We start from the raw sequence: 21,834 nt of genomic DNA on the forward strand, positions 1-21,834 counted from the left end.
GAAACTGGTTCTGATGGAAAAGACCTCCCTGAATCCTCTCCAAAAGCTGGACCCTATGAACTTGGCGGCTCTGACGTTTTTATCAATGTGGCTTCCCTTTTGCTTTTGATATCGACTTGTGTTACTGGTTCTGCTTCCAGGTTGGACTTGAAAATAAATTTTAAAGTTCTTGATGATAAGGTATTTTCAGAGGAAGAATCTCATGACTCAGAAAGATGAGACTTTCCTTTTGAATGTTTCACAGTTGGCCCCAAGTAGTAGCTGATTCAGAGGGAGCGCATCTCCAGCAGTGATGGGGCTGCTTTAGGCACCCTTGCTTTAAGGCAAGAGTGCACTCTGGGAATAAAACAGTTTTCATCTGACGTGTGCTTTCCTCTCTTGGTGCTTTCAAATGCTACTTAATTTATTATTGTGATTGTTAAGAGGGATAAAATCCACTTCTGTGTTCATGGTCACCAGAGCAGGAAATTACTGGATCTGAATTTTAACTGTAAGTTCTCTGGAAATGCACGTTCGTAGCAGGGGCGACTGGTAGTATTTTGAGACATTTATGTGTATTTCTCGCACCCCTGTTTAAGATGAGAATGTACCTAAGGTTAACCTCAGACTATATTTTTGTCTAACTCTTCTTGACGACAGAAAAGTGCATCTTTTCCTCCTCAATCTCTTCTCCACTGTAGCAGTGAAAGGATTCCCCAGGTGCTGTCCTGGGTTTGTTTCTCTAATCCTCTACGCGTTGTCATTTACTTCTGTTAGTCACGCACAGCACATCTAAATCTACGCCTCAAGCGCTGACATTTTCCTTTAATTCTGTCTCGAATTACGAACTGCCGATTGGACATGAAGATCTGTGTTTGGCTGGCACCACGAATGTGTGTCAAAGTGGACTCTCCACCACCTGCCGTCAAACCCGTGCTTTTGCCCCCGACTCTCCTCCTGTTCATATGCTGCTCCGTCATTCCTGACACCCAGATACCCAAGCTCCTATCTTTCAGACTTCTCTCACATCTAACCCAGGAAATACCTTCACACTGTGATTTTTTTTTCCCAAAATGTATTTTACTTTACTCCCTTCCTTTCTGAGTACTCAGTATCATCAATACTACCCATTCAGGCATTTAAGAGCCCCAATTACGTAAGGTCTTTGCCAATCTATCCACACGGCACCCATCCTAATGGCCACCTGACGAACTTGCCTAAAATTCTACTTTAATAGGCTATTTTTCTATCCAAAAAATCCCCCAAATGTCTCTATTTGATTGCCCAATGAAGTCCATTGCCCTAGGAACTTTACTCAAAGCTCAAAGCAGGAAAAAAAAAAAAAAAAAAAAAAAAGCTCAAAGCAGACTGACTTGTACTTTTTCAATACCTACACTTGTATCTTTCTATTTCCTTATATACACCCTACATGCCTGCTAAATGTTTGCTTTCAAACCCCCAGAATGGTGTATCTTTGGATGCCACATTTTTGTTCATATTCTCTCTATCTAGAACTATTGTTTAACTTTTGTTAACTGTTGTTTAACTTTTTCACGTATTGAAATCTAATCTTTCCCTTAGAATTTGTTAACATTAGTGTACATCAGAATAAACCAAAGAGATTGTTAAAAATTTGGATTTCCTTGTCCAGTCTCAGAATTGTGATTTAATAGGTCTAGGATAGGGCCCAGGAGCCTATATTTTTAATAAGTTCACCCAAGTGATTCTCAGACAGATGGTCTTGGGATTAAAAAAAATAACTTTGAGAAACACTGAAAAGGCCCAAAAGATAGAATATTATGAAGACTTCTCTGATGTCACTTGTTGAAAATAATTTCACTTTCATCGGACTACATCAAGCATCTTGATCATGCCTGAAAAGGAGTGGGTTTACTGCAGACAGCAGCCTGAACTAGCACCCGATTCTAGCACTGCCTAGTTCTGTGGCCTTGGGAAATCACTTCACTTCCCTGTGATATCCCTTTCTAACATAGAATGGAGCGTATCATGGTACCCAGGTAATAACTTTGTTTTCACCTGTGAGAAGTACTTGGCCCAGGTTCTGGCTCACAGTAAATAATCACACATTCGCTACTACTGTATTTCTTACCATGGTTCCTAGACACACAGTGACTTTTTATGTCTTTGGATGCTGGTCCCAGCCTCTCTTTTCACCCCCTGGCAAGCATCAGGTTTATGTGCAAACATGGCCTTTCTCTTTAATAGCTCATCAGTTCCTTAAAAGCGGTGACCATGTTTAGAGAGTGAACGTTAAAAAAAAAAGGCTCAATAACTATGCTACTTTCTTCCGCTTATACTACCTCATCTAGCTCTCTGAACAGAGCAACTGTTCAATAAATATTTTGAATGGGTTAATTCAGAAGTTTCACAGGGTGATGAGGAGGGGAAGGGAAGGGAGGGGAGGGGAGGGGAGGGGAGGACTGGGAGTGTGGGATTAGCAGATGAAAATTAGTATATACAGGATGGATGAACAACAGGGTCCTACTGCAGAGCACAGGGAACTGCAGAAATTAACACAACATTGTAAATCAACTATACTTCCATAAAATGAAGAAAAAAAAGAAGTTTCATGAAAACGAGCTTAAACTTCAGTGTATTGTGAGCAAGTTAAAATCAGACACATTAGAGAATCTTAAACTGTATGGATCGTGGTTATTCTGCAGGTGAACCTATTGCTCTCGTATGATTACTTTTCAGAAGCTGACAATGAAGCTCTGTGAGAGAAAGTGCTCCGTCTTCCACAGTCAAATCGTGGCAGAGCTGGGACTGGATCACAGGTCTCTAGACTCTGGTCCTAGAACTACATCAAGTGTACCTCTGCCACGATTGCTACCAGAGCTTTCCAACTAGGATTTCAAAAATAGAAAAGAAAAATTTGTAAAAGTTCTCTGAAGACGTTCATAGAACAGGATGTACATGTTTACTATTTTTGAGTAACTAACTGAGTTCTGGTATAGGTAAGCTATGGATTCCCTATAAAAACGCCTTCCTAGAAGATTACATAAAGCTGAGCGTACAGAATACAGCTTAAAAACTAAGGATGTCTGCGAAGAGTCCCAGAGCCAGGTCCTTACTCCTTTAAAAGTCAGACTGCATGTCTATAGAGGAGCAGACGTTTAGCCTTGACATGCTGCGTCCTACTTTTATGGCAGTGCAGGAATTAGACTGCGAGAAAAGGGGCCCTTGAGCTGGCAAACAAACCAAAAAAAATGACTCTATGTCTAGAAACAGGTTTCATACTCCAAAGCCCTCTGTCCATCCAGGATATCTTGTGTCTGTAATGTCAAAACTCGTATGAGAAAAGAATGTAGACAAAGCCCAGGAATCCGGCCGCTGCTTGGTTCCTACTTGCAGCTATGATAACTCCTATCTGTGTGATTAAAACAAATGTTTGAGAAATCCCAGTGAGGCCTCACTGATCAGACACCACTGAGCAAATATCAACAGCAGAACAAGATGACACAGTCCTATAAACCGTAAGAGCCATAACAAGACTTCAAAATTATTGATTTAATCGCTCAGCTACCCAGTTTTCATCCATACAAGGCAATATTCAATACGCAGCCAAATTCCCTTTTAATTATCTTTAAAAATCAAACATTTCACACGTCCTCAAGTGTTTATTCTATCACCTCACATACTTTTACCTAGACTTTCTTTATAGCGTGCCTATTTTTTTTAACATTTTAGCTTTATCCAATATTCTCACCTATTTTGTCCTTTTTTTTTTTTTAACATGCTATAACAATTCTTTAATATTACAACCTTTGCCACTGCACTGTTGCTTCTTCCACCAAAGATGGATGTGGATCATGGCATCATTAAGCACAGATGTCAGTCAGCACTGAGGTTCTGCTGTAAACATACACATCTTGCCTTTCCCCCCCCCCCCATAACTCTTTGCTGGATAAGAGTAAAGGAGAAAGTTTTAAAAAATCAACACCCTTATCTCTTCTGGAATAAGCAATATTTATCATCTCGAGCCTTTAGGAAGATTTTCCAGGAAATATGAACCATCACATTGACTCTCATTAGAACTCCACAAGGAACAGGAAGCCCCTCAATTACTGAATTATTGAATGGGGAAAAGACTACACTCACCGGCGAAGAGTTTTTTTCCCATTCATTCAACAATTTTTTATTACCCTTTATGCACAAACCCCTGTGTTTATAAAACTTAAATACTTTGAGTGATATATCTGCCAGAGTCCTGCAATAAAAAAAAAAAATGCCATGCTCGATTTACGGTAATTTGAGGAAGATTTAATACAGGAATTATTAGCAAAGCGTGGGAAGCATTCAGAGAAATCACGTACACACAGGTACACACAATCAAGGCAGCACCCCAGGGCTAGGGACATCCAAATTGTTATCTGTGCCTAAATGGACGAGGGAAGAGAGCAGTTACTGAATCCTGATGGGAGGGTCCTGTAGAGAGACTGCCCTGTGAGGATAACATGGGTGCGGGGACGGAGCTCTCAGAGAGACCCAGGCAGCCCAAGCAGATCCTACAGGGAGGGGAATAAATGATCGAGCAAGGGACCTGTTTCTTCTCTCCTCAGTCCTGCTGCAGCCTCCCGTTGGCTGAACTCAACGGGCACTCAACGGGCTTGACAGAATCCACAATGCTCAACCTCCCAGCACCCCGGGGCGAGGTGAATGGTGATGGAGAATGACTGCATCACTGGTCCCAGTGGCAACCCTCATTGTAACGACCTAACTTCATTGAAGTTAAGATGATCTTCATCTTGTTTTAGAGGAGAAAAAGCGAGGTCGGACACCCAGCTTTGGCTAAGTAGAATATTCTGTGTATTTTCTACTTTGCAGGAATGTGACATATTCTATTTCTGTATGACTATTTGCTAGTTTCTGTAGTCAGGTCTGTCGAAAAGGTAGGAAGGTTGATGCCTACATTCTGTGGTCTGGAAATTGAACAAATGCTCTGATGTGTACATTTAACATCTAGAGACCTGAAAATGAATCGTTTGGTGGACAGACTCTAGGGCAGCCTCATGACCCTTGCTTTCAAGTGTTCATGCCTTTGTGAAATCTGCTCCTATGGAGTGTGGCGGTAACTGTAACCTACTTCGATCCACAGAAACTGCAGAGGACGCTGTCTCTCCTGTGATGATGCTAAATAGTTACATGACAAAGGTGATGATGTCACTGCCATGATTATATTACTTGATATAAAACTGCCCTTCTAGCAGTCTCATGCCAAAGACTTTCTCTCTTGATGGCTTCGAAGGAAGAAGCTGTTGTGAGAAGGCCTGATGAGAGGGCCACATGACAAAGAACCATGGCAATCTCCTGGAGCTGAGAGCAGCCCTGGCAAACAGCCAGCAAGGAGCAAAGAACCTGGGTTCTACAACCACAGAGATGATCCTGCCAACGCACTGGGTTTGGTAGCAGATCCATCCCAGTCAAGCCTCCAGATGAGGATCCAGCTCTGACCAACACCTCGATTGCAGCTTTCCAGACAACCCAACTAAGCCAAGCCCAGATTCCTGCCCCACAGAACCTGTGAGATGATAAATGTGTATTGCTCTCAGCTACAAAGTTTGTGGTCATTTGTTACGCAGTCATAGAAAACAAATACAAATAGGTATTTCATTTTTCTGTACTGTGTTATTTAATAACTCCTTAGAATACCCTCCCAAACTCCCTACAGCTTGGGGCTTGTGGCTCAGTCATTATTTTAGTCAACATCTGTGCAGGATTTACCATTTACAAACTAGTCTCATAAGTACTAAATCAACGGTTCATTAGGATAAGCTGTTGCGATTAGTCTCAGATAAGAGACAGGACGCTGAACCTGCGAGGCCTGAATGGACTTACCCAAGGATAACCAACTAGTAGATGACACACTGTGGCTTTGGTCTCAGGACCTTGACTACAAATCCCAGGTTATTCCACTCTACCACAGTTGCCTTCCTTAATTTAGTCTTAGATAATTAAAACATAGTGGCAAATGAGCCACACTTTCTACCCTTCCACGGGCCAGCTGTATTTATTCTGTCTCCTATGATGGCAAAACACCTTTCCTTTACCTCAAAAACGCATACGTTACTGGCCCCCAGGCTCGTAATACATACGCTAGTAGAAAGAAACCTCACGGAAAAGGGATTAAAAGACCTCCTCCTACTGACCATGGCTCAGTAGCAGCATCCTTAAGCTAAAAGCGGGCTTTGAATTGCAGACAGGAGTATTATTACCACCAGCAGCAAAGACATAAAGCCAACGTTAAAAACACTTTTTACAAGGTCTACCCAGGCTTAATTTTTTATTCCTTCAATAGCTTGGGGCGGGGGTGGTGGGGAAGGGCTTTGGCAGAACACTTACTTTATGATCAAGGCCCAAACTCTAAACCTTACTAGTAACCAGAGCAGATGGCAAAATTAGCTAATAGATTTTTTTTTTTAAATTGTTCTCTGTTGAAAGAAATATTTGGAAGTGATGGAAAGGACTTACAATTTATCTCTTTGTGAATGGCCAACGGTGGAATTCTAGCTGTGAGGTCTGTTGCTCGTTTGATCCAAAGGCCAGCTAATGGGGCACACGGCAGTCCCTTCTGAGATGGAGCAGAGCGTTTTCTATAGTGGAGATCAAAGGCAGTAGCGCAACGAGTCATCAGAGTGGGCACCTGTAATAATGTAAATGATGATTAAAGTGGTCCCACCCTGCATTTCCCATGATTCAATTTGAAGAGCTGTCATGGACGCTCTCCCCCATGCTGGTCTCTTTACTTAAACCTGTCAGTATCATTGAAGCTGTGGGAGCTTAAGAATCATTTTATAACAAATAAAGGATTGTTTCATGTTGGCCAAACATTTAATAGGCTTCTAGAAAATATCCTGTTTTAGTTCAGCTCAGAATTTGGCCCAAGATGAGAGGATTTTGTTTGATTGTTGGTTGCTTATTTTTCTGAACCTACATTTTAAATGACAGCAGGTTTGGAAATAAATGTGATTCAACCTTGGAAGGCTCTTGCTATGTGTCTGTGTGTCTTTTATCAGGGCCCTTGATTAGAAGGAAAAGAGAAAGGAGTCCTTTTTGTTCCATCTCGCCCTGTTATTATATTCATTATGAATCTTTCCCTTTCTTTCCGCCAATTAGGACCTGTCCCAATATGGCGGGACCTCCAGAGTACTAGCGCTGCCTTGCATGCGTGACTCTTTCCAGAAATCGCTTGGCTTGAAATTCAATCCCCGCCCCCCTTTTTTAAAAGAAGAAAACACAGTTCAACTGAATTCCAAAGCATTTATATTCAGAGTTTCCATGACTCAAGGATCTATTATCAAGAGAAAACGAGAATGATTCTATTTTCACCTTTACCTAAACAAACAGGCTCATTGGCTGCCAAGATATTTGAGACTTACTGCTTGTCCTACAGAGAAGCCTCTTATCACAGTGTCAGTTCAGAAGGATAAAGCAAGAGTTGGACAGTCCAGACTTGGGTTCTAATCCTAACTCCACCACATACTAGCTCTACCGGTGTCCATGTATTAAGGAACCTCTGTAAGTCTACTTCCTAGTCTGTACCAGAGTCATAAATGATCATGGCTTCTTGAGGCAATGGAAAGGGTTGAATGGATTGTCTGCAAGGCCCCAGCCCACCATCTGGAACATGGGGAGTCATTTAAAAGCACTATTATTTCAGGACTGATCACTGAATAGTTTTCTCTGGTTGCCTTTTGCAGTTAGTTAGTTGTTCCATCCGCTTGACTTGCCCTCAGTCTTGTTTGATTAGCTCCACACCAAACATGTTCAAGTTCTACCTACACAGAACCAAAGATGTGAAGAGCTGAAAAAGTACCTGTTTATTCTGGTCATAAATTTGCTTTGGAACTTAGGTTTACGTGTATTGATCTCACTACATTTACCTTCAAAATAGTACTGAGGATTGCTGTCAGGGTGGAGGAGCAATTTGGTAGACAACTGTGTTCCTTCTTAAAGAGTGGCTCTACAAAGCACGTGGGTCATAAAGCATTCAGTGCATGTTTGCTCATGAAATGAGTAAATAACTGAAGTGATGACAATTAATAATTACGGTGACCAGTACATTAAATCTTTCGTTAAAAGTATTCTGCAATTAATCATTTACATTTAAATTCCCTAGCCTTCTTTTTGTTTTTAATTTTATCACTCAGAGACCAACAAATTGTCACTCCCAGGACATTATTGCTATTTCTGTTGAAATCTGGGGAAAGTTGCCATCTGTATCATACTGCTTCTTCTAATGAATGCACTTCTTATACCTTTCCATTCATGCAGATCTTCTTTATTATCTTTCAATCACGTTTAAAATTTTGCTCTTACACATTATTCTATTTACTCTTGCGAACTTGATATTTTTTTGCCTAAGTTGTAAAATATTGTTTGTTAAATATACTTTTTATTCTGAAATAATTTTAGACTTACCAAAAAGTTGCAAAGACAGTACAGAGAGTTCCCATACACCCTTCACCCGGTATGTTTCTCCTAATGCTATCACCTTACATTTCTGTGGTACATTGGTCAAAACTAAGAAACCAACATTGGAACATCACCATTGACTAGACTCCAGACTTTATTCAGATTTCAGCAGGCTCCTTTTTTTTTTTTATTAGTAACGTTCTTGTTCTGTTCCAAGATCTTATCCAGGATACCATATTGCATTTAGTTGTCATGTCCCCTTACATATACTTTATTTTTTTTTCTTGCGGTACGCGGGCCTTTCACTGCTGTGGCCTCTCCTGTTGCGGAGCACAGGCTCCGGACGTGCAGGCTCAGCGGCCATGGCTCACGGGCCCAGCCGCTCTGCGGCATGTGGGATCTTCCCGGACCGGGGCACGAACCCGCGTCCCCTGCATCGGCAGGCAGACTCTCAACCACTGCGCCACCAGGGAAACCCCCTTACATATACTTTTAAAAATATATAAATATCGTAAGTATTTTTACATAATATACATAACATACATAATATACATAATAAATAAATTTGTACATAATGTACATAAGTGTTAAATTTTGCCATGTGTTTTATCTCTATGAATTGATACGATCAGGCGATTTTTCTTCTTTAGCTGTTGATATGGTAGGTTGCATTGATTGATTTTCAAATATTTAACTAGCATTGTGTAACTGGAATAAAGCCCTCTGGGCCATAGTGCATACTCTTTAACATATATTTTGCTGGATTCAAGTTGCTAATACTTTGTTTAGAAATTTTACAGCTAAGTTTATATGAGATATTGTCTATAGCTTTTCTCTTTTGTAACGTCTTTGTCTAGTTGTGATATCAAGGTAGTTTTGCCCTCATTCAATGAGTTGGAAAGTACTTCTTCATCTTGTATTTTCTGAAAGAGGTTGTAAAGAATTGTGCTAACTCTTCTTTAATTGTTTGAGAGATCTCTAAATATGGGACTGACCTGGATCTGGGTCACAGAGCCTTGATTCCTTTCTACCTACATTCTGCTCTTAGGAAATTTAATTTTTGTTCCTTTTAAAATACCTTTCACCTGCCAATAAATCCCAAATTTATATCTCCAACTCAAGATTGCTCTACTGAGCTCCAAACTTATAAACAATTGCCCTTCAGTATTGGTGGAGGATTGGCTCCAGAAGCCTCCACAGATACCAAAATCCATGATGCTCAAGTTCATTATGTAAAATGGAGTAGTATTTACATACAACTTACGCACCTCTTCCCGTATACTTCAAATCGTGTCTAGATAACTTAGAATACCTAATGCGAAGTAAAAGCTATATAAATGGTTGCTGGAATGTGGCAAATTCAAGTTTTGCTTTTTGGAACATTCTGGAATTTTTTTGAAAAAATAGTTCTGATCTGCAGTTGGTTGAATGCACAGGTGCAGTACCCATGGATACAGAGTGCCCACTGTATACAACTTTCCCCTTTGATATCTCTACTACAACTAGAATAGAACTCTTAATCCCTGTCTACTCCATTCTGATAGCCTATTCCTCCCCAGATGAGAAAATAACCATCTTAGTAAAACCATCCTATTCTCATTTGACTAAGCCAAAATCGTCTGAGGAGTTCTTTCATACCATCGCACACTGTATTCAGTATACTACATAATTCTGTTGATTCTACCTTCAGAATACATCTTGAAATCTGTCCCTTTCATAATCTCTACCGTGACCAGCCTAGTCTAAGCTGCTAACATTTGTTGCCAGCTGGTCTCTCTCTTGCTACGCTCCCCAAACCAAATGATTGTTTATTCACATCACAGCCAGACTGACATCTTTAAAGTATAAATTAGACCACATCGACTCCCCTTTTGAATAACATTCCATTACACGTAGAATAAATCAAAACTTCTGAACCACAGTGCAACATATTTTCATAAACAGGACGCTGGCCTCATTTTCAACTAGTCCCTAGGTTAGGCTCCTGGATTCGTCTGTTAGAGCTCCCCTAACACAATACCATGGACTGGGCGGCTTAAAGCAACAGAAATTTATTTTCTCACAGTTTTGGAGGCTAGAAGTCGAAGATCAAAGTGTCAGCAGGTTGGGTTTCTTCCTGCCGTGCAGACTGCTACGTTCTCACTGTGTCCTCATGGAACCTCTTCTGTGTCCACATGGAGAGAGAGAGATCTCTGGTGTCATTTCTCTTCTTAGAAGACAGTCCTATCAGATTACGGACCCAGCCTTATGACCTCAGTTAACTTTAATTTCCTCTTGAAAAGCACTATCTCCAAATACAGTCACATCGAGGGTTAGGGCTTCAATGCATGGCATTTTTTTTTTAGTTGGGGAGTGGGACGGAAGTACATAACTCCATCCATAGCAGTACCTAATCTCACTCTCTAGAATCTAGGTATACAGGCTCCCTTCTACACATAAAGGACACCGAGCTCATGTCGGTCTTAAGGCCGTTACTGCAATTCCCTTCGTCGGGAACGGTCTTCCCCTAAGTCCACATGTGTGGATGATTCTTGTCTTTTCTGTCTCAACTCAGATGTGACCTCCTCAGAGAGTCATGTCCTAATAACCCAATCTAAAGTCTCCTCTGCACCCTGGCCACAACTTTCCATCCCATTTCTCTTTAATTTTCTTTATAGAACCTATCACTCTCTAAGTCATATTTTTCTATTTACTGGTTTATCTTCTCACAGCCTCTCTCCCCTTACCTGACACTAGAATAGAAGCTCCCTGAGGGCAGAGAACTGTTTCTATGGTTTGCTGCTATATTTTTGGTTCTCAGGACACTTCCCAGCACATAGCAAATGACTAAAAATATTTGTTGGCTGTTTTTTTAAATTAATTTTTATTGGAGTAGAGTTGATCTACAATGTTGTGTTAGTTTCAGGTGTACAGAAAAGTGAATCACTTACACATATACGTATATCCACTCTTTTTTAGATTCTATTCCCATATAGGTCATTACACAGTATTGAATAGAGTTCCCTGTGCTATAGGGTAGGTTCTTATTAGTTATCTATCTTATATACAGTAGTGTGTATATGTCAATCCCAATCTCCCAGTTTATCCCTCCCCCAACCTTTCTCCCTTTGGTAACCATAAGTTTGTTTTCTACATCTGTGACTCTATTTCTCCTTTGCAAATAGGTCCATTTGCACCATTTTTTAAAATTCCACATACAATGCTAACACATATATATGGAATTTAAGAAAAAAAAATGTCATGAAGAACCTAGGGGTAAGACAGGAATAAAGACACAGACCTACTAGAGAACGGACTTGAGGATATGGGGAGGGGGAAGGGTGAGCTGTGACAAAGCGAGAGAGAGGCATGGACATACATACACTACCAAACGTAAGGTAGATAGCTAGTGGGAAGCAGCCGCATAGCACAGGGAGATCAGCTGGGTGCTTTGTGACCGCCTGGAGGGGTGGGATAGGGAGGGTGGGAGGGAGGGAGACGCAAGAGGGAAGAGATATGGGAACATATGTATATGTACAGCTGATTCACTTTGTTATAAAGCAGAAACTAACACGCCATTGTAAAGCAATTATACCCCAATAAAGATGTTAAAAACAAATTCCACATACAAGCAGTATCATATTTGTTGACTCTTGAGGGAATGAATTTGGTTTAGCCAGTGCTGGCAGACTGCATGGGACCTATTCAATGGGGGAGTCCTAGTGTGCCTGGTGGTTTTTTTCAAGTTTCAAGAGATAAACCGTAGGTAAGAAGCTCTGTCTTTTCCTCATATTTTCAAAAGAACTGGCCACAATCACCTCATACGTTGATGATTATGAAGGAGACATTTAAGCACTTGGATTCTTATGCCCTAGAATCCAGGGTAAAAAGACAGCGATAGTAACCACCAAAGTCCCTCTAGTCTCTCAGGTCAGCTGTGAGTGTAAATGAGACAAAGGTTTGCTGCTTCGTTTCTAGCTTATCACCCAGGAAGTGGCCAATGGATGTTGGTGTCCATGTATACAGTCTATATGGTACCAGTGAAAGAAGAAAAGAAGGGAAATATAAGCATGCACCCTAGATTTCCAAAAAGAAATAGCATTTCTTACCTACACACAGTCTCTCCTACTGTGAATTTTGTGGTTAACAACCCACACATTTCAACATACTTGGCCTTGTTAGTGCTCTTCTAACATTTGTCTTCCCTTTGCAGACAGTATAGTTATTGACGAATGAAATTAGCTCCAAGTTACAATGATGGGCATTCAATTTTGTTCAATTAGAGGTTCACAGGGAATTTACATGTGCACATTTCAAAGCTGTCCAATATTCAGGGGCTTGTAAAGAGCACAGAACTCCGTTTAGGTTGACGTCAAGAAACAGTCTTAGGTCTATGACAGAGTTATTTTTCTCACTTGCCATGATGGAGCCTAGCTTTTAAGAGACCACCTACATAAGCACTTTGGTACAAATTTCAATGCTTTCTTGAAAATATGTGATCAGAGACATGGCGGTAAGGTGTAGTAACTTTATCGGATGGTTATTTTCAGGTTATCAGACTCCTGAATCATGCAAGTCTAAAAGGAATTTCAATTTGTGGAGATTTCAGTAAAGAGATAACATTCAGAAACATCTGCTTCAGTAAGTCAACTCTCCCGAATTTAGAAAACCCAAATAATTAATCTGAGGGCTGAATTCTATCTTCACATATTTTTTATTGCAAATGTAAATTAAATATACCACTTGAGAGATTACAAAGAAGGCAACTTGGCCCAGAGAAAGGTGCTGCGTTAAGTCAACATTCTTTCTCAGACTGAAACTTGGTCCGTGTTCCTGAGTAAAGCGCCGAGGACGACAGACGTCATTGTGAGATTTCCTAAAATCAGGAGATTTCTGCATGATACCTTCCCCCAAAGGGAATAATGGTTGGCCTCAGAGCCAGATTTTTCGAGGATGACTTTTGCCCACACATCATAAAAATGCAACCCCATCTTCTTACTTGCCTTGAGTACCTTTCTGGTCGGATTCACAGCTTTGTTTTCAATACACTGCTTTCCTGACTGCTTCTTTGAGCGAGCTACACCATACACCATGGTGCAATACACCATGCTATCAGTATATTGATCAGTATCAATACACCGATAGCACGGAAGGGAAGAAGAAACGTGGGGAGAGCAAAGATGGAAAACCTAGTCCAAGGGGGCACTTGTCGGGTAGCTCTTGGGGACAGCTGCTCATAAGATTGTACCACCAACAAGCATATTTGAAAGCAGCGATGTGATCACTCATGAAGCTAGCCCAGGAGCATAATCTTCCCATCTAAGATCTGAGAGTGATGGGTAGGAGGCAAGACATGGTTTCTATCAATAAGGAACGGGCAGCCCACACATTAAAATCACTTTTCAAAACACACATGTCCTGCATATTGCAAGAGTTTTAAGACACAGAAGAAAATCATTTTTAAGCTTATCCTGTTTCTTTTAAAAGATCAAAGGGTGTAGAAAACTGTACATGAAAGACACAACTTTTTGTTATATAGATAGATGTATAAGGCTAAATATGTACGTGTTTATACTCATTATGTAGATATACATACACATAAGACTAAAGTAAAATAGTGTGTACTCTGTATATATGTATGTATATATATAGTATACATTTATCTACACTTATCTTTATCTTTCATTCTATCTATCTATCTAATATCCTAGATAACATCTTAAGTCTTGGAAGTAGTAAAGTTGTTTTATTTTTATTTTTTAAGATTTACAGCAGTGGTTCTCAACCAAGGGCAATTTGGCAATGTCTGGAAACAGTTTTGGTTGCTATAATTAGCAGGGAGGGGGCTACTGGTATCTAGTGGGTAGGGGCCAAAGATGCTACTAAACACCCCACAACATATAGGACATTCCCTCTCCCAGGAAAGAATTATCTGACCCCAAATATCAACAGAGCCAAGGTTCAGAAAACCTGATAGAACCTATAAATTGGGCAGGCATACCAATGAACTCTTAAGATGTCTTAGGTCTGTGACCGAGTTTATCTGGGGGAACATATCAGATACCAGCAGCTTAAAAAAGGACATTCTTCCCACCTGACCTTTCTAAGGAATCAGTCAACACATTCCAGTGTTTTCATTGCCACATCATAAAAGATATGCTTGTATATTTCATTTCCTGGATGAGTGAAAATGAGCAAGTTGCCATTTGCCTCAATAATTTCCAGAGGATCTCAGTAACTAGGACATTATACCCTGAGTCTGAGGAAAAATCGGCAAACGTTTCAGGAAATTTCCCTTCTTTGGCAGAACTGAAAGGCCACAAACAAATTCACTTTCAAATGGATATTTAAGGGCATTTTATGAGTCTTTTCGATGTCTCTCCAAGTCTTGCTGGAGTTGCTGTGTTGAAAAGCTGTAAATTTTAGTTGCAATAAAATAGACATTACTTTTAATTGTTTCCTCTCAGCATTTTCACATATATGTAGATTTTTCTTTTAAAAAAAAAAGCAGCTTGGAAAATCAGCATTTACAGTTCCAAACAGCTTTCATACTGTCATCAGTCTATATTCTAAGGTGTTTCTGCATTGAAAGAAGATACATTACTGGAGAAATATGAGGAAAGAAAAACTAAAAACTACCAGATGTTCTTGAAACCTCGGAACAGGTCATTTGTATCCTTTGTAGCTTCACTGCTTCCAGGTATGATTATCCATGTGGAAGATCAGACCAGAAGAGCTAGTCTCCAGCACTGAAGGTCAGCGTTAACCTCACCACCTCCAGGGTAACTGAACACTGAGGCGCCACAGAGAACAGCTCTAGGAACTCATGCAATTTGATTTGCTTTTCCAAAATTAAAATTTGGATAATTAAAAAATATATAAACAGAACGTACCAATCCCTATAAATTATCATTAAAAAACTGAAAACTGGGGCTACTTGACTCTAGCTGGGGAGGTGGAACTTTTCATCAGAATCCAAATTCTGCTGCGTACGATGCTTTGTAAATGGACAGTCCTCTGCTGGGCTGATTCTTTCTGACAGTTCTCTCGGCTCCTTTTGGTACTCTACCCATCCGTGGTACATGTGAATTTGTACTTGATGTTAATGATCTCACTGCACTTTTTATGTGATTGGCTCTGTACCAAGAGAAACAGTATGAATGCTCCATCATCAGCCCCTACAGTCACAAGGGCAGTGTTGAAGTAAGAATTCAACTGTAAATACGAGGCAAGAAATTTCACTGCCAAGAGGGGCTGGAAACTGGAGGAATGCAGGGCTGCAAAGCGAGGAGGCCTGGTATCATGTCTTCTCTGCGTTCATTAAACAAGCGAACTGCTAGAAGGAAATGTCATGAAATAAACAAACACAGTACACAAATAATTGCCTATTTCTTTGACATCCTCCCTTCTTTCTCTACCTATGTTTTATGATTAAAAGGGATACTTTGTTTCTACTCTCAAACAGGTTAACACTTACCTTGACAAGTCCTTTGTACGATTCCTGGAGGATAACAGTAGTTATTGAACGTATGAGTGCATGGAGAAAACTGTGACCCACAAATGAGTACCTTCTGGTGACTGACATTAACAAATTAAATATAAACCCAACCCATACAGATACCAAGGTCAAGTGGAAGACAACCCTGGTGACCCCACCAGATACTCTGGTTCCCAACATCTCTTTCATTTCTGGTAAAAATTTATTAACAGAAATTTTTCAGAAATTAAGAAATGAGAAAACAGATGTTTGGAGAGATTCAGAAATCTCTGGAAGATGAAGCTGTTAATGATTTGTACCCAGGTTTGCTTTATTCCAAAGTCTTTTCTCTTCTTTCTACATCGCAACCTCTGCCTCGTAAAACTGTAAGGGGAACACACTAACTCCTGGATGCACTGTTCTGGCAAAGGCACCCACCTGCACTCACAGAGCATCCAATTATTTGGCCGTCTCCTTGGATGTTAGAAGCCTGCTCTTTCTTTGTCCACTCCACAGTATTTGTGTCTGCACCATGAAAATATTACAAAATGTTCTCCCTTTTGTGAAAATTTTGAGCATTTCAACACCTAAACTTTATCTAATTGTGGATGGGTTGACAGCATAGGATTACAAAATATTAAGAAGAAAACGAATTTCTTTGGGTTTACTCATTATTTTTCTGTAAAATTGCTCTTTTAGGAAAAGAAGTCTAGTTAAAAAAAAAAAACCTGGTCATTCTTTGAGGGCTCCCCATTATACATTTGGTGCTTGTTCTTTACCAAGAAATATCCATTAGGGCAATATAAATGGGACTAAATGTCCTCTATGAAAAGATTCTGGAGACAATATCACTGCTCCCTCAGGTTCATATCTTTAAAGACAATAGCTTACACCATTTGAAGCAAAACTTCTTATGAAAATGTTTCATTTTGTTGTCTTCCAAATGCTCAAGAGGTAAAGATGATCATCAAAAACAAGGTCGAGCCCATCAATGCATATAGCCATGGCTTAAAATTCTAACCAAAACACATTTTATCACATTGGATAAGCTAATATTAATCTCATAAATATTCTTGATCGAAATCTAAATAAAAATAAAAAGGCTTCTAGAAAAAATCCACCCAGCATCAATAGCTCTTCTAAAACATTTTTAATTTTTTCCATCTGGTCACTTCCAAGAAAAACTATTCAGTACTTCCAAGTACTGAAGAATCAAACTAGGTAAGTCCTACTCACAGAATTTCAGAAAGGCCACCAGAGGGAATAACAAATGCTCTTAAATTTCAAAGACACAAGTTTTTCTCCACCAACTCTGGCACATTTCATGACCTTATTCTGAGGTCATACAAGTAGATGGTCCACCAGAAAGCATGAGCACAATGGCTATGCAATGTCTCTAGCTTTTCATGACAAAATTGTCCCGAGTCAGCCTAATGTCATTAAAAAAGACTAGTATTTTTGTATGGTTATTTGTCAATCACATCTACACTCACTCTGTCACCTTGACAAGAACCAACGCCCAAGCAGTAAATTATTTCCCTTCTCATCCATATATTTTAGAGAATTAAAGGCATTGATTTTACAAGGAGAAAAAATGCTTCTCGTTGATTCTCTGTGGGGAATAAACAAGCAAGAAGAAATGCTCTTCCGAATGCATAATGGAATTTCCTATCTCTGACACTGTCTCTCACTCCCCTCCACCCATACATGCAACCGATGTCATTGCTGTCACATCTAGCAGGGTATCAGGCGGAGGTGAAGCCAAAGGACTCTTTCCTCTACAACCAGGGGAATCACCATAATTTCCAGTCTAGTACAGTTTCCAGTTTAGCTACAATTACTGAGGGTGAACATTACTCCTGGGGTTTCATAGGAAGGTAGATAACTGTGGGGTTCAAGGCAGTCATCCCAGGTGTTACTAAGCTCACCCCTTTCTCTGACTGTTTTCTAACGCCTTGTTTTTAGTAACTTTCATCAGGTCAAATTCATAGGCTGTACCTTGACCTTCCAGGGAACACAGGCCACCTGAAAACACAGCTAAAGGATTATAATCCCCTTACTTGGGTGTGCTCCCAGAGTCAAGTAAAACGTTAGACTTACCGTTGGCAATCCATATTGCAGGCTATGGTCCCACTTGCCCAGGTCTCCACGGTGTCCTTTTCTTCGTGCAGACGCATCACTCTCCCACATCTTGGTTGGGAGAAGAAGTAGAAACCTGACAATCCCTAGCAGAAATCCACAGTGCAGGAAGGAATACAACAGGTAGTCAGATGTCCCAAATGGCTGAGTCCCACTGCTCTTCAGAGGCATTGATAAAGGAACAAATTTGTCACAGAAACACCCGTGACCCCAAACAATCTGTTTTTGAGGCATGAAGGGGCCAACTGACCAACTGACTCCAACCTAGGGAGCTGCTGAAATGGTACTATGCTATTATAAGCTAATTTAAAAGGGTCCCAGGAACTGACGCATGCACACCTGGTACCCAAACCCAAAGATTCAATCTAGGATCAGAGGATCTGGAATGAAAAAATTCGGTGTGGGCTTCGGACTTGTCGCCCTGTCTACCCTCTTACTTCTGTCCCTCTGATTATTAAACTTGTCCTTGGTGGACTCTTCCAAGAGTCACCTAAATTTGGTCAGGAACAGAGCCACAGGGATAACAGTCAAAACTGAACGCTCAGTACATACTGACTTAAGTGAGACTATTTTGGCTAAAAGACTTTCCCCCAAGTGGTATTTTTAAAAAAGATAATAGGGGGCTTCCCTGGTGGCGCAGTGGTTGAGAGTCCGCCTGCCGATGCAGGGGACGCGGGTTCGTGCCCCGGTCCGGGAGGATCCCACATGCCGTGGAGCGGCTGGGCCCGTGAGCCATGGCCGCCGGGCCTGCGCGTCCGGAGCCTGTGCTCCGCAACGGGAGAGGCCACAACAGTGAGAGGCCCGCGTACCGCAAAAAAAAAAAAGATAATAGACTTGATTTTTTACAGCAGTTCTAGGTTCTCAGCAAAATTGAGAGGAAAGCACAGAAAGTTCCCACACCCCCTCTCCTCACAGAGGCACAGCTTCCCTGTGTCACCAGCCCCCGCCAGAGCAGAATATTTGTTACAGTTAGTGAACCTATGTTGACACATCATTATCACTTGAAGTCCATAGTTTACATTGGGCTTCACTCTTGGCGTTGTACATTTTATTAGTTTTGACAAATGTGTAGTGACGTGTATCCACCACTGTAGTATCATACAGAGTACATTCCATGTCCTACTATCTTGGTTAAATTTTTATTGATTCATTCAGTTAGTCATTTTTATTCGAGTCTCTTTCCTCTATGCCTTGAACCCTGTGCTAGACCCTGGGAATCTTCAAAACAATCATTAAAACAAATCAACAGCCTTTTCTTTAGCTTATCTCTCCCTTCTTGCATCTTACTGAAAGCAGAAAGAAGAAACCAAGCGGCATTCTCAACACCCGGGCTAGAAACATTCTTGGCTAGATCATCCAGAAACTGAGATCATGAGTGTTTGTTTTTTTAGGATGCTACGTTTTGTAGTAATTTATCACAGAGCAATATATAACTAACACATATATTAGTATCAAGAGTGGAACACTGCCAAAATACGAACCCAAAATTTGGGGGTGGCTTTGGAACTAGGCAGTGGGCTTTGAGAAAAGTGTTAGGAACAGCCTGAGGGCCTGGAAGAAATTGTCGATAGAAGCCTGTGGTCATTCATCAAGCTCCAGGTGAAGGCTGGCAGGCAATGAAGTAAACGTTATTGCAAACTGGAAGAAGAGGGATCTTTGTTACATTGTGGCAGAAAGCTGAGTAACGCCACTGAGTGGAAAGTAGAAAATGTGTGTATCAGTGAACTGGGTGATCCATAAAGATGTATATATTATATACACCCCTATTCCTTTAAATAAAAAGTAGACATATTAATCGTTGCTGCTGTTACATTGTGGAAGGAATCTTTAAGTCTAACAGGAAGACAAAAGGACAGCTTCTGTGGTGTATCTTCTTATTCTTCAAAATACTTACTAGCTGACATTCAGGTGTCTGTCTCGGAAGAACAGGTTTTCGCCTCCCTCCTACTGTGCTCTGAAGTGGACACGTGACTTGCTTTAGCCAATAAAGTGAGTGGAAGCGGCATGGGCCACTCCCAAGCAGAAGTTTTAAGAGCCAGCGCATGCTACATTTTTATTTATCCTATGGTGAAATGTCTCATTTTATAAGAGCTACTCTATCAGACTGAATCCTGGAAGGAAGCGATCCAAAGCCAGCCAGCAATTAACATATATTTGAACAAGAAAGCAAGCTTTGTGGTTAGAAGCCTCTGTCATTTGTTACTGCTCTATACATTACCCTTGCCTGACTGGTACAGCTTCAGACAAGTGCTGCAGTTGAAGGATGACGAGGATTCTGACCCATGGACCAGGGGGAGAGGATAGACGCTAGGGCAGGTGCAGGGGCCTGGAGCATGTGAGAGATCGCAGGAAGAGTATGCATGTCTAAAACGTAATATGGGAATTGGTTCAGGAAAGGGATGAGGAGAAAGGAAGAAATTAGATGGACAGGGTCATTTATTCCACGTTAAGGGGGGCACCCTGTCAAGATGGAGAGTTCATTGAATTATAAGGGGAGGAATAATATGTCCAAATTTTATGTTAAAAAGTTAACAATGACAGTCTTGTAGAAGGTACAGGTAAGGTGCCTGAAACACAGGGAGGGAATCCACTGTAATAGTTTAAGGAAAGTATGTTACACACATGGAATGGAGAACACTGGAGAGGTATGAGAAACACTAAAGAGAAAAAAAGTGAGAGAATTTAGCAATGAGGTTGATGTGATTATGGCATCGTTATAGGAACATGAAGTACAATATATGTATTGCTCGTGTTAGAGTAGATTGTTAGTCAGGGACAGTCCGTCTCTTCTTCCCCACTTTCTGTGGGAGGAGTATATTTCTCCAACACATGAACATGTGACCTACAATGATGGGGGCATGGAAAGGATAGTGTGCAAGTTCCAAGTCTGGGCCTTGAGAAGCTTCGTTTGCTTTTCTTCATCCTCTTCGGGATCATCCCTCCCCCTTCATGAGCACATTCCCCATCTAGTCTCCTGGTTCCTGGTCCCTGAGGACAAACCTGCAACAAAGCTGATCTGAATCTGCGGCTGGAGCCCAAGTCCAGCTGATCCCAGCCAAGACCAGAGAAGTCCTGCCCCCCTTCTGCCAGGCAGACACATAAGTGAGACACTGTGTGCCACTGAGTTCTTATTGTTGTTTTCTAGCCAAAGTTGATTGATATACCACTGGACTCAAATTTCAATGAGCTACTAACCTCAACTCCACGTTCCTTTTATGACTTTTAAAAAACTTTTCGCCGCGCTGGGTCTTCGTTGCCGTGCACGGGGTTTTCTCTAGTTGTGGCGAGCGGGGGCTACTCTTCGTTGCAGTGCGTGGGCTTGTCATTGCGGTGGCTTCTCTTGTTGCGGAGCACGGGCTCTAGGCACGCGGGCTCAGTAGTTGTGGTGCACGGGCTTAGCTGCTCTGCGGCACGTGGGATCTTCCTGGACCAGGGCTCGAACCCGTGTCCCCTGCATTGACAGGCAGATTCTTAACCACTGCGCCACCAGGGAAGTCCCCCAGTTCCTTCTAAAAATAATCGACTACAAGGTCCCAGCCAAACTTTACCATTTTTTCTTTAAATAATAAAAGGTCAAAGGAAGATAATTCTTAAATGTTCTGTTGGATATGTTTCTATTTGGGGGGTTACTTTTAATCATTTATCCCGGTATAACCATGAAACGGGACATGCAGTTGTAATTATTTAAATTTCCCCTCAAGTATGAGAATATAGATTTTTTTAGTTTTGATTGAGCAAGTTGACTAGTTCTCACTAGAAGCAACAGCATAAAGCCACGTAAAAAGTAAATATGCAAAAGTTAATTTTACTTAGACTTGAGAGAT

The 21,834-nt window shown here is 41.0% G+C and overlaps 1 protein-coding gene across 7 annotated transcripts in view; it reads right to left on the minus strand.

Annotated features, from left to right (window-relative positions):
* KCNJ16 (potassium voltage-gated channel subfamily J member 16) overlaps positions 1-21,241 on the minus strand; it is a 144,244-nt gene extending 123,003 nt beyond the window's left edge. For 5 of the 7 annotated variants that reach the window (XM_029211908.1, XM_029211899.1, XM_029211906.1 and 2 more), the window contains exons 1-3: positions 21,206-21,234; positions 17,972-18,096; positions 6,472-6,643 (exon numbers count right to left, since the gene is read on the minus strand). The gene's annotated coding sequence lies outside the window, so the exon portion shown is untranslated. Of the gene's footprint in view, positions 1-6,471; positions 6,644-17,971; positions 18,097-21,205 lie in introns of those variants that run through there. The other 2 variants (XM_029211898.1, XM_029211910.1) reach the window with 2 other exon arrangements.
* Between the last annotated feature and the right edge of the window lie 593 nt (positions 21,242-21,834).

Source organism: Monodon monoceros, unplaced genomic scaffold, assembly GCF_005190385.1.
Source record: "Monodon monoceros isolate NGI ecotype Baffin Bay Population unplaced genomic scaffold, NGI_Narwhal_1 Super_Scaffold_9, whole genome shotgun sequence".
NCBI lineage: Eukaryota > Metazoa > Chordata > Mammalia > Artiodactyla > Monodontidae > Monodon > Monodon monoceros.